The sequence below is a fragment of the Nannospalax galili genome, unplaced genomic scaffold, assembly GCF_000622305.1.
Source record: "Nannospalax galili isolate Female #2095 unplaced genomic scaffold, S.galili_v1.0 scaffold207, whole genome shotgun sequence".
NCBI lineage: Eukaryota > Metazoa > Chordata > Mammalia > Rodentia > Spalacidae > Nannospalax > Nannospalax galili.
The window spans coordinates 4,233,895-4,248,320 of record NW_008358517.1 but is presented as its reverse complement, the minus strand read 5'-3'; positions in this window follow the sequence as shown (position 1 = coordinate 4,248,320).

Below are 14,426 nucleotides of genomic sequence, written 5' to 3'. Positions count from 1 at the left end.
TCTCTTTCCTTTTATATCTCTGCATTCTAACTCCCCTCAGATGAAGCCCTCTCCCCAAGTCCCTTACTAGTTACCCAGTCTCTATGTATTTTCCAATTAAAACTTATCTAAAGGTTCAGAGATGACACCCACTGGGGCTGGAGAGATGGCTCAATGGTTATAAGCACTGGCTGCTCTTGTAGAGGACTCAAGTTCAATTCCCAGCACCTACACAGTGGCTAACAACTGTCCTTAACTCCAGTTCCAGGGGACGTCAATGCCCTCTTCTGACGTCCACAGGTACTATACGACATGGGTACATTTACATACTTGCTGGCAATACACTCATACACATAAAATAAAATTAATAGTTTTTTAATGGAAAGATAGCACTCATTTATGAGAGAAAACATGCAGTGTCTGTCTTTCTGGGTCTAGATCACTTCACTCAGAATGACTGTTTCCACTTCCATCCATTTACTATGAATTTCATAATTTCATTTTTCTTAACAGTTGAATAATATTGCGTATGTAAATGTACCATACCTGCATTATTTGTCCATCGGTTTATGGACATGTAGGTTGTTTCCATGTCCTGGCTATTGTGAATAGAGCAACAATGAACTTGGGTGAAGAGGCATCTCTGTAGTAGGATACTGAGTCCTTTGAGTGTATTCTCAAGAGTGGTATGGCTGGATCATGTGGGAGATTTATTTCTAACTTTGTGAGGAAACTCCGCACTGATTTCCATAGCAGCTGGACCAGTTTTCACTTCCACTAGTAGTGAATAAGTGTTCCCCTTTCTCCTCATTCTCACCAGGTTCTGTCATTATTTGTTTTTTTAGATTTTAGCCATTTTGACTGGGGTGGGATGAAATATCAAAGCAGTTTCAATTTGTATTTCTATGATGGCTAAAGATGTTGAACAATTTTAAAGTATTTTTCAGCCATCTGTGTGTTTCATCTTTTGAGAACCTTCTATTTAGTCCTTGCCCAAATTTTTAGTTGGATTGTTTGTTGATGTTTAGGTTTTTCAGTTCTTTGTATATTTTAGATACTAATCTGTCAGATGTCTAGCTGGTAAATATTTTTTTCTCATTCTCTGGGTTGACTCTTCACTCAAAGGATGACATTCTTTGTTGTACAGAGCCTTTAAGCTTCATGAGGCCCTATTTGTTGATTGTTATACCCATACTACCAGGGTTCTGTTCAGGAAGTCCTTTCTTGTGTCTATAAGTTCCAGGTTATGTCTTACTTTCTCCTCTGTAAGATTCAGGGTATTAGGTCTTATGTTGAGGTCCTTGATTCATTTGGAGTTGAATTTTGTGAGAGATGAGATCTAATTTCCCTCTTTTACATGTGCCTATCCAGTTTGACCTGCATCATTTGTTGAAGATTCTGTCTTTTCTCCAATGTGTATTTTTTGTCCCTTTGCCAAAAATCAGGTAGCTGTAAGTGTGTGGACTTAAATCTCTGTCTTCAGTTCTTTTCCATTGATCAATATGTCTGTTTTTAGGCCAGAAACAAACTGCTTTTAGTACTATAGCTCTGTAGTATAATTTGAAATTAGGGGTAGTGATACCTCTAGCTTTCTTTTGTTGTTCAGGATTGTTTTGGCTATCCTGTTTCTGTGTGTGTGTGTGTGTGTGTGTGTGTGTGTGTGTGTGTGTTTCCCTATGAAATTTGAGATTATTTTCTGTTTCTTTGAAGAATTGTGTTGGAATATTGATTGGGACTGCATTAAATCTATAGATTGTTTTTGGTAGTATGGCCATTTTCACAATATTTTTCCCATATGCTACTGTAGAAGTACCTTAAAATAGATATATATAAAAAAAGAGATTAAATGAGGTTACCCTAAAATGGGGGAATAATACCCTTACACGATATCATAGGCTAACAAATAAAAGCTCGATGTCAAAGACAGGCTCCCTCTTTTGGAGTTGTTGACTAAAGTGTTCCCTTAGACCCTCAAGCAGCACTGGCTTTTACCCATGCTCTTCGTCACCCTCCAGAACTCAATGATAAGAACCTATGGCGAAGACACTACATGAATTTACACGGAGAAATCAAACTTGTATTGACCCTGAAGTTATGTTTCTATGGCTAGCTTTTATAGGGCTGGAAGCTGCTATGCATGAGCTACAACACTGACAAGATCCACTGGTGCAACACTGGCACTAATGTTACAGGAGTAACTAGTCATTTTCTGATTGGATTTAAGGCCTGCTTCATAAGATGGAGCCCATACCTGTCCCTGTTATCAGAGCCAAGAACCTGTGGCTAAACAGGACATAGGCCATAGGGGAGAACCTACTACTATTATTCTCCTAAATGGACACAGTGTTAAAACAACTCCTAATGACATTGTTATACCCATAGATTAGAGCACATCTCAGCTCTCACCAGAGAAGCTTGTTCTTGCAGGAGATGGTGATTTGCAGAAAGACTCACAACTGGTCAAAGTGCAGAGAACAAGAGACTTCAGAGAGCTTAGCTCTAAATGGGACACCTATATCTCACCCAAGGCTCAAGGATCAGAGGAGGTGGAAAGACTGTGATAGCTAGACGGATGGATGAATTCAAGGAAGCAGTGTTTTCTGAACACAGCATTGCAGTTGCACATATGAATCCATAGGGCTTATGAAAGCATGAACAAGACCTGAACAAGCCTAAGCTAGACAAAATCCCAGCATGAGAAATGAGCACAAAACCCAGGAACTATTGGCAATTGATAGCTGCTGGGAGAGGGAGAGTCAGTTTTCATTACAGATGTGCTGCTGGTTAGGTTAACCATGTTCCAGGGGACAGACATACAGCCAAGACTATGTGGCAAACACAACTTGGACTCAAGAGGCCTTAGGAAAAAAATAATGGAAGACATGAAGTGAGGGGAGGTAGAAGGGTGGGGGTGGAGATGGGTTCTGGTGTGATCAAAATATACTGTATGAATTCTCAAAGAATCAATAAAAGTATTATTTTAAAAATTAATTTGAGAGGAGATAATAAAGGGGATAAATGTGACACAAAGGAGAATGCCTAACAGCAAAAACTGAAAGTCTATAGGAAAAAAACATTTGAAGATATAACAGAAGAAAATATTCCAAAAGTAAAGAAAAAAATGAATTTCTAGCCAGAAAAGTCATCCTGTTTTCTTAGAAATTTCCAAGCAGAATAACTAACTGAAACAAAGGTCAATGAAATCATTGCATCTGAAAGATCATAAAGTCGTTTTGAGTGACAGGGAATGTGGCTTTGTGATCGAGCTCAGAGTTTGATCCCCAAGTCTGCAAAAAGAAAGAAGAAGGGATGAAGGAAAATTTATTTTTTGAGAATCTAGTGGTTGTTCAGGGGAACAGGGCAGATGTCCTAGGCAGGAAGTAGGATTCTGACAATAAATGTAATGCCAGATGACAAAGGAGAAACATCCTGAGGACAGGGACATGTGACATGGATATTTGAGACCAAGTTGTATTCAGGTCTAATGGAGCAATTTCTCAAATATTAAGATCATGCAGATTCTAGGTAGGCTGACTAGATCACAGTGGATGAACTTGCACTGTGGGACATTTGGGGACACTAGCTTGACTTGATAGGCCTTAACATCAATAACAGTTTTACTTAAATTCAGCGTGTGTGTGTGTGTGTGTGTGTGTGTCTATGTGTCTGTGTGTGTGTCCGTGTGTCTGTGTGTCTGTGTGTGTGTCCATGTGTCTGTGGGAGCTTATGGGAAGGTGCCACTGGGGAAGGTGGTATAAAGATGATTAAGATGTTTTGTATGAAATACATATAAATTCAGTAAAAAAGAGGATATGGTGGTGAAGCTGGAGAGGTGGCTAAGCAGTTAAGAACACTGGCTGCTCTTGCAGAGGACCTAGGTTCAGTTCCCAGCACCCATATGAGGCCTAACAACTGTCTGTAACTCCAGTTCCAGGGAATCACATGCCCTCTTCTGACCTTCTGAGTATTGCACGCATGGGTACACTTATATGCATGCAGGTAAAACACTCATACACATAAACACAAGTCAGTTTAAAAAAAGGAAGCAATCTGGGTGTAGTAGCACATACCTTTAATCCTGGCATTTGGGAGGCAGAGGCAGGTGGATATCTTGAGATTAAGGCCATCTACTTAGTTGACGTTACAGGGATACACATACACAAAACAAAACAAAACAACAAAAGCCAAAAAAGCAAAATAGTGTGGGTTCCCTGTTTTGTTTTGTTTTGTTTTGTTTTAAAAAAAGGGAATATGCTGTGGCTGGGGAGATAGCTCAGTGGATACAGTGCCTGCTGCCCAAACATGAGGACTTGAGTTCAGATCATCTGCACCAAAGTAGAAGAAGCCAGGTGTGGTGATGTGTATCTGTTACCCCAGTGCTGGGAGGGCAGCCAGCCTAACCAGAATGGTGAGTTCCAGGTTCAGTGAGAGGCCTTGCCTCAAAAAATAGAGTGGAGAGTGATAGAGGAAGGAATCTGACATTGACCTCTAGCTTCTACATGGGCACTCACTGGCAAGCACATCTATACACACATACGTACACAAAGAAAGAATATATTGGACTATATATCATATAATTAGCATTGAATTCATATAAATATAGTACTAATGGTAAAGAATTACAAAGGCAAAACATTATTTCCAGCCAGGACAAAACAAAATGTAACTGCATAACCATCAAAATCTTGGGAGGGGAGGTTGATGTTATTTCCTTTTTATTTTTTTCATTTTTATTTTTTATTTTTTTTCCTCTTAAGAGAACATAAAATACCATGTTATTTGAATAGTCATTTACATAACTTGTTCAATATTTACCTGCTATCTCAGTGAGTGAAGGAATCTAGAGTTGCCTAGAATGAGGTCTACTTTAGTGCTAGCAGCAGTTACTGGGTGGTATTGGGTGTTGGATGGTTTGATATTTTAATCTTTGTAGTTTTCTCCATCGTGTAATGCTTTCTAATGAATGCATGCCTTTCAAGAATAGATCAGTAAAGTCATTCTTACTTAGGAGAAAGAAGCCTGCAAAATAACTAATCTTGAAGTCCTCCTTGGCATTTCCTGAGGCTGCCTCAGGGGAGGAGTCCTAGCTTGCAGACGAGAATGCTAAACATCTTTGATCATTGTACGTGTACATATGCATCACACATCATTCCATACCCTGTACATACATGCAACCATTTTGTGCCAATGAAAAATACACGTCTTAAAAAGGCCCATCACTGTGAGTGTTCTTCCCTGTCTAAGGAACTCAGTGTCTCCTTAGAGACTCGAGAGCCTGACCCTGGGCCTTGGGTAAGGAAGAAGGAAGTACTGCCCCAGATTTTGAAAGTACAACGTTACCTGGACAGGAGCTGTGTTTTTCATGCTATTACAGACGTTTTTCAGTTTCTTACTCAACCCCAGAAAAACTGGAGGCTCTTCCCAGCAATTTTACTGCAACAGTTAGGCTTCCTTATGGAATTTACCAAATTCTTCCTCTGCTCCCTGTAGAGCCTCAGCTGTCTCGACTCTGTCCTGTGGCCTACATCTCTTTTCTGCCTGGGAGGTGGTAGTGATTCAGGCATCAAAACATTGCATGAACCCATATTTGATTCTGTTTATAGGAGGTTTAGATGACAAAAGCGTTCTAAAGCAAAATTAGATGCAAAAATTCTGATGTGACTGTCTATGATAAACCCTCTTCACAGGTAATATAGTGGGATGAATATTGTTTACATGCTCTGTTTTCTTTATTTTATAATATTTGTAAAATGGACACATATTATTTATACCTCTAGGGAGGAAAAAGAAAGTTTAAAATAAAATGAGAGATTCTGGAAGTGTTTTTAAAGTACTTGTATACCCTGGCCACCACCCCAAAGACAAAAAAGCAATCGCATTATTTCCTCTCTGATTGTTTATTCCCTTAGAGTAACTGGTTAATAAGAACATTTAGAACAAATCAAAGGAAATAACTTCTCCATGCAGCTGTGGTCAGCCAGAGGAATTTGCTGTCACAGAAGGTCAAATGAAGACACAAAGTCCTTGGGTGGTGTTCAAGGCCACTCAGGAAGGTAGGAGTTGCTGGAGGAGGGAAGAGCTGCCCTGACGATATACGTGGCAGGAAGATGTCTGCTTGGAGGATGAAGACAAATCTCAGCTGGAACTAGCTGAGGAATTGACCTCGATTTGGATTTTCAGAACAAAATCTGAGAAACTGTTCCTTGAAATAGAAGTCACTTTTGTTGTAACGCCACGCTGGTTTTGGTATACCCAGTAGATTCACGCTAATTGGCCATGTGCTGGTCACTGTTTTCCATGTATGCACTTGGACATTTACAGAATTGAAGGCACTGTGCTGATCCTGGGAGCCGAAGTAAATCAAGGGAAGAGGCTCACATTCTTGTAAAGAAACCAGACATATGAAAACAAACAAACAGAAAATCCTCCAAAAACAACAAAACTTCTAAAATTTGTTGTGGTGGGGCAATCTCAGCATGATGGAGGCTGAGACTGGAATATGGTGAACTTGAGACCAGCTTCAGCTACATAGTAAGACCTTGTCTCAAAAAGCAATCATGATTTGGGCCTGCAAGATGGATCAGCGGGTAAAAGCGCTTGCTGTGCCTGCCTGACAACCTGCATTCTATCCTTGGATCCTATGATGGAAGGAGAGAACCAAATCCTCAAGGTTGTCCTCTGACCTCCAGGCACATGTAATGCTATGTGTTCTTCCAACACAAACACACACAATAACAATAAATTTTAAAAACAATAATTTTAGAATATACATTAATACTACAACACAAGGATGATAACGAGCCATGAGAATAGAGAAGTGATGGGTTCTGTGTAGTTTGTGTATTTAGGGGGAGGAGCAGGAAATATATTTTATAAAACTTTCTTAAAGCCAGAGTCATCCTTAAATACCTGCTGGAGGAACAAATTCCTCAGCTGCAGCCCAGATGTCCTGCTTGAGCAGAGGCAGGGAGCCTTCCACACCTGCACACTTAAGCATGCTGGGAAATTATTACCCTGAGGCTTTTTGGGAGACCAGGGAGTAAAGGAGTATGTCACTTGATATGATGGACAGGATTTATTCAGGGCAAAGCAGCGCTTCCCAGATTTTTCTGTGTGCACAGGCCACCCTGAGATGTGTGAAAATGCAGATTGTGATCCCATGTCTGAGCTCTTCTCAGTTAGCTCACCCTGAGTGCTAGCTTACACAACTCTGAGACTTCTTGTGATCTTTATTTTAAAGAAGAAGCACTTAACCTGTGCATGAGCTCCCCAGCTCCCTAGTAACTCAGTCCCTTTCCCCAGCTGTCTCACCCCTTCCCACCCCTCCACCCCCAACTCCAAGTTGTCTTCTCCCAACCCTCTTGTGTTTGTTCAGCAAACCTGCTTTCAGATTAGGCTTCCTTTGCCTCCTTTAGGCCTCAGTCTAAGCAGGATTTCCTCCTTAGTGGAAACATTCCCAGACCCCATTCCAGGGTTAGGCACCTTTCCTCGTGCTCAGACAGTACATTTAATAATTCCTTCCATGCTGATCTGAGGGTTGCTTGCTGCTTTGACTCCCCTCAGTCCCTGTCCCAGCCCCCAAGGATACCTTCCCTACTCCCAGGACAGAGTCTGGCCCTGAGGAGCTGCTTTCTGCGCAGTTGTTCTGGATTCCACTATCGGTTCATGCCAATCAGCTTGGAAAGTGTTTGCAAAGGCACCGAAACAAGGAAGTTGTCTAAGGGGGACAAGGTGTCTGGAGGGACCAGAGAATGAGTGCCATAAGTGGTGTCCATGGACTAAAGAGGAAAAGAACTAAATGGACAGCAGGCTGTGTGGTTCTTGTACAAGACGTGAACTGGATGCTGCAGGTGGAAGCCAGAGGTGGAACTGGGGAATCTTTGTGTCATGAAGGTTTGGGGAACCTAAGAGCTATGGACCTCACCTCTTAGCAAATGCCTGCACTAACATAAAAACAGAAAAGAAAACCTTGGTATTGGGGAGATACCTCAATAGACAATATGCTTGCCCAAAAGTGTAAGGACCAGAGTTCAAATACCCAGCATCCATGGGCATGGTAGCCTTTCTATAATCCTGGCACTCAGGAGGCAGGGATATGGACATACAGGATCCTTGGGGCAAGGTGGGTGAATTGGTGAGCTCTGGATTCAGTGGGAGACCTTGTCTCAGTAAATAAAATGAAATATGATCAAGGAAGACACCTGACATCAGTCTCTGGCCTGCCTCTACATGCATAAGCACGCATGTGCACTCCCACCTGTGTACACACACACACACACACACACACATACACACACATACACACACACACACACATACACACACACAAAAACATCTTCCAAATGACTAAATGATTTCAGGGATGAGTTTAGAGATTCTTGATGCTGATGGACCATGGGTAAGAAGTTGGATACGAAAGGAGAATTCATTGGGCAAAAAACTATGTGAAATAAAGGATGGATTCAAATCAAGTCCTCAGCTGGCTTTAAAATGAAGCTGACCAACGTGCAGAGAATAGGAGACTGAAGAGTGATTATCCCTGAATTGAACACCTATATCAATCTTCTGCCTCCCAAGGCTCAGGGATCATTGTGGAGGTGACAGAAAGATTTTAAGAGCCAGAGGTGGTAGATGATCACAAGGAAACAGAGTTTTCCAGGCAGCCGGGAAGTTACTCATATGAACTCACAGCAATAGTGACAGCATGCTATGTCCCATACAAGCTCAACCCAGACAAAATCCCAGCCTAGACACGGGGAAGTGGGTAAGAACTTGCAACCCAACCTGAGGAAATATTGGAAGCTGAGGGCTGCTAGAAAGGGGAGAGAGAGTCTGTTATAAGCGTGAGACTCTTGGTAGGTTAACCAGGATCCAGTGGATGGGTCCATACCAAAAGGCATTTGGGGACACAAATTTGATTCTATAGGCCTTAATATATATGATAGAGTACATGAAATTGGGTGGAGTATAATAAGGGGGTGCAGATCGGTTTGGGAATCTAAATACAATAAAAATATATTGTATAAAATTCACAAAAATTCAATAAAAAGAAAAAAATACAAAGGGAGCTGGGGATATAGCTCAGTCTCTCTCTCTCTCTCTCTCTCTCTCTCTCGATCTTAGTACTTAAAAACAAAACCCAAACCAAAGTTCTTTCTGCAGCCAGCAAGATGGCACAGCAAGTGAAACCACTTGCTGCCCAACAATGTGAACCTAGACTTGAATTTGATCCCTGGAACTCACGCATGTAAAGGTGGAAAGGAAAGAACCAACTCTACAAAGCTGTCCTCTGACCTCACATGTGCACCAGTGCACATACCCCTCCCCGCAACACGTGTACTAATGATAAAGAAAGAAAAATTTTAGAGTAAAAATAAATTAAGCTGTCAGAATACAAGTAGGCCTGTTCATTTTCAAATCATCTACAGATGATTTCAAGTTTCACAAGCTGAAATGAATAGTGGTCAGAGACCTCGTAGCTGCAAAGCCTGAAATGTTTCCTAACTAACCCTTAGAAGAGGCTTGCTGACCCCAGGGCTAATGTGTCTGAGCGTGACCAGAGGAGGCCCCACTCATATGCAGGCCCATAGAGCTTTCAGAATGCCATTCTGCAGTTGGCCTCTTTAAAAAGAGAAAATTCTTTGTACATTTTAAACATCTTTTCCTTTTCCCATGTTCAAAACAAGTAAGTCAAGCATAAAAGTTACAAAACCCAGAACAGCCTAGTGGCGTGGTCATTTAAAAATTCCACACTAGAAAGCAGGAATTAGCTGAGCAGCTTCAACGGCTCACTTCAAGTTGGACTGGAAGACCGACATCTAGGACATAGCTTTTCTCTACTATCTCCAGCTAAGAGGTAGCTGTGAACCAGGGAAAGGGCAGGTTATGTCAGATGGAGGGGTGTGTGTGTGTGTGTGTGTGTGTGTGTGTGTGTGTCCTATATGAAGCTACTATCTCCAGCTAAGAGGTAGCTGTGAACCAGGGAAAGGGCAGGTTATGCCAGATGGAGGGGTGTGTGTGTGTGTGTGTGTGTGTGTGTGTCCTATATGAAATGAGACCAATTTTTCAGCTTCTCAGTGACTCAGTTTCCTCTTTTGTAGCATAGAAGGGATGTTCATTTTCCTCAGTGCTGTTGTGAAGATAAAGGATATCATGCATGTCTGACAGGCAGTTTTGAGAAATGATAGCTACTAAGAATGTTGTCTGAAGTCACAAATGCTGGTGTCTAACACATTCATTTCTTATCATGAATATCATTTAGCCTACGTCATCCTAAATGGGTCGATTTCCATGGGATTTTTTGTTTGTTTTTGTTTTGAGACAGGGTCTTACTATGTAATACAGACCGTCTTTAAACTCATATTCCTCCTACCTCAGTCTCTTCGGTGTTGGAATTACAGTTATGAAACACCATGCCTGACTGATTCTAGAATGCTTAGCAAATCCAACCTATAGGACAAATACTGATATATATGATTGGATGAATGGGTGATGAGTGGTGAGGACTTTCTATCAAACTTCAAAAGATGGAGGGCTAGGAGCATGGCTCAGTGGTAGAGCCCTTGCCTAGAATGCACATGATCCTGGTTTATTCCCTAGCACAAGAAAGAAGGAAAGAGGGGCTGGAGAGATGGCGCAGTAGTTAAGAACATCTATGGCTCTTGCAGAGGATCTGAGTTTGATTTCTAGCACCCACATAGGGCAGTTTCTGACCACCTGTAACTCCAGCTCCAGGAGGGTCATCTGGCCTTCACAGACCTCTGCACTTACATGTACCCTCGTTACATATAATTAAAAATGAAAGGGCCAGACTATTAAAGAAAGAAGAGAAAGGAAGAAAGGAAATGTGAAAATTTCTTCGAAGCATATGAAGATCCTATTTTCCTGTCTTTATAACAGTAATCCATTGAATCTGAGGGTGGTCAGAACAGAAGCAGTTCTGAGGTAGATTATGTTGAGGTGAGAAATAAATGATAGAAAAGATAGCTATCTTCCAAGTCATAGATGAAAAGGAAAATAAGAACTCATTGAGGAGGTGAGGTAGGAACGCCCCAGAAGGAAACTCCGCGTTTTCATTTACCTGACATCCTGCCCTTCTGCATCCTCTTGCCCCCTCTTGTTGGTCATAATTCATTTCATTCCCATCAGAAATATTTAAAGGACCCTTTGTAGCAGCTCTGCGGTCGGAGCTCAGAACACAATATATCCCTTAACTCCCTCACAGGGCCCTTTTGTTTTCTGCCTGCTCATAATCCCTCTTCATAGATGTTGAAACAGTTTATAGGATGTGCTTGCATTTCCTCTTGCTTTTCTTTTAGACCCTTTCTCCAAGGCCCCCAAGTGTTTAAGAAAATTAACTCTTCTCAGCGTATTTTTTTGAATGGCAATAAAATATTGAAAGAATAAATGGGGTTATTTTAAAACAGGGTGCAGGGGCAGGAAGAGAATCTGTAAGAAAGAAGAGAGTTAATCTGCATATAAAAGAGTCCTTCCTTCCCTCTTATGGGTACATTGCCTACAGTAGGGAGATATGTGAGACCTCAAATTGAACAGTACAAAAAATATTCAGAATCACGGTGGCAGGAAGGACCTTGAATTACAAAATGTAGTCTGAGATTCCCACACTGAAGAAAGAAGAGCCTTCAGGAACTCAGTGGGCAGAGCTTTGGGAATCCGAGGTCCCTGAGGCATGCTGCCAGCCATGGTAGTTTTCCTGGGGAACCCTCTGTGTCAGTCTTATTCAGTGGGCTAGCCTGACTGGTTTCCTAGTAAGACAGTGGTCTCCTCTACCACCTCTTGCAGTTCTGAGAGAACAGAAGAGAAAAACCAAAATTTTACCATCTTGAAGAAAGCGTAATTTTTTCTTCACCTTCAAAAAGATTTAAGAGACTTTAATGTGCACTTCGACATTTTAAAAATAAGTTCGTCCTCCCCCTCCCCCTCCCCATCCCCTTCCCCCCTCCTCCTTGTGTGTGTGTGTGTGTGTGCGTCCATGTGTGTGTGTGTGTGTGTGTGTGTGTGTGTGTGTAGGCCAGAGGACAATTTGAGGGAGTTGGTCCTCTCCTTATAACATGTGGGTTCAAGAGATCAATCTCAGACTTGACAGCAAAGTGCCTTTACCTGCTGAGCTATCTCACTAACTGCACTTTGATGTGTTGAGAAAGTCAATGATCACATAGGCTTCCCCCAGGTTGAAACGACATTCCTTTTAAAATGGTCTCAGTAGTCTGGGATGACTATTTTTGCTTCTTTTTAGAGATATGGCTTTTTTGAAATATGAATTAAACTGGAGCAGGAACTTGTCTCCTGGAGAAAAATCTTACAGATTATCAGATGGCCTTGGAGGAGAGACTTGGAGCTGAGACAGTGGTGGGCAGGGACCACTACCTTGACTGGATTACTTAGTTACACACATCTCTGGCATCTCTTGCTTTCTATTCATACCCTACCTTCGTGTCTGAACCCTGAAGATGGACTTAGTGGGACGTGTCACTGGATCTCTTTGTCCTTCTTTGATCCTCTTCCTAATGTAGCCACATTGAATAATCTCCTTTTCTTTTTGATTTTCACTCTTTTAAAAAAAAGTGTGTGAGAGTTAGGTGTCAGCTGGAGTGTGTCTCACTCTGGAGAGGGTTCAGCTTTCTCTTGTTGATTAGCTTGCAAGAAAAGGTCTTAGGAAATAGGGTCAGCAGAATCTAGCCTGGGGTATGACAGAATGACTGAAAGTATAGTATTTCCATGTAAGCTTGTTTTTAGGATGTTATTATTATTTGAAAACCCATGAAACTGATGTAATTTCAGAAAATTTTAAAAGTCCTCCAGTTTCATGTTCTGTCTAGAAGAAGAGCTTTGGGGTGGGGGCCTATACCCCAAGGGTTTGGGATACAATACGCGAGTAAATGCTCAAAAAAAAAGCAAGCGAAACATACCAAAAGGTGAAAAAATACCATATTTTTGTCTTTATTTTTGTCAAGAAAGTATTTTTATATTCTGGTTCAAAATAAGAACCTTAAGTTACTCACTTATTTTTTATCTCATCAGTTTCTTCCTTAAAGAACAAGGCATGGAGTGATGCCATCTTTCCTTCCATCTCTCCTCAGCCTCAGCTTCATTGTGACCTACCCTAGCCTCACTTCAAAGGCAGGGTGGGGTCTCAAAGCCAGATGTAACTGCAAAGATTTGCAGTTGGAGAGGAAACACAAAGCCTTCTGAAACAGATTTTTCCTGACAGCTTCCGTACATGGGGGTGATGTGGTGTGTGTTGAGCTTTATTACTAAATTGGGGTGTGGCGTGGGGACACAGGGAGGATGGACCTTGGTGACACCTCAGTGCTATCCGTTCATGGAATTGGCTAAAACATGAAGACACAAGGAGAGAATGAGTTCTGTTACAAGGAGAAAGGGGAAAAAGATTTGATTCCCTGGACGCCATATCGAACCATTAGTTTGGTTAAATATTCGTGTTTTTCATTATAGAATATTGTAATATGTCTTCTGGCAGTTTGTGCTGGCTGGTTTTGTCAACTTGACCCAAACTAGAGTCACCTGGGAAGAGGGAACCTCAGTTGAGGAATGCCTCCATGGGATTGGCCTGTAGCCACATCTATGCAGCATTTTCTGAATTGCTGGTTGATGTGGGAGGGCCCAGCCCACTGTGGGCAGTGCCATCCCTGGGCAGATGGGCCTGGTTGTATAAGAAAGCAGGCTAAGCACAGGCCAGGGGAGCAAGCCAGAAGGCAACTTCTGTCTGTGGGCTCTGTGTCAGATTCTGCCTCTAGGTTCCTGCCATGGCTTCCCTCAGTGATAGACTATCACTTGGAAGTGTAAGATGTATAAACTCTTTTCTCCTCAAGTTGGTTGTTTGATCACAGTGTTTTGTCACAGCAACAGAAAGCTACCTAGAACACAGTTGGATAGACGTACAAGGTACTTGTGTGTTGCTGGCCTCTTGGCTATACATGGTTTCTCTTCCCTGTTGCAGCATTCCTTAAAAGTCCCTTTGATTGTCGTGTGTCTGATAACAGTACTGGTGGTCCTTGCAGCACAGACTATACATGGAAAGTTCTTTTGATTCCTTGCAGTAGACGAGCACCCGCATGCTCTGATGTGAGTGAATTTTTCCTGGAGAGCTGGTATCTTTTGTTTGGCACATAGTTAGTCTGTCATTTTGATTTTAGGGACTTTTTCTTATGTGCTTGCTCACTTCCGGCAGCTGGGCATGATCTGTCATTTAGTTCAACAAACCAGTTCCCTCTCTTTCTGCCAGTGAGGGAGCACAGGATGGAAGGAAGTGACTAGCCTTTGTCTCAACTGAATCCTGCTGCTCTTCCAACAGAATTATATTACTTTCCCCAAAGTTCGATTTCTCTTTCATTTTCCTACACCCCCCCCCCCCCCCCCCCCCCACCCCCTCCGCCCCGCCTCCCTCTCCCACATATACCAGATCA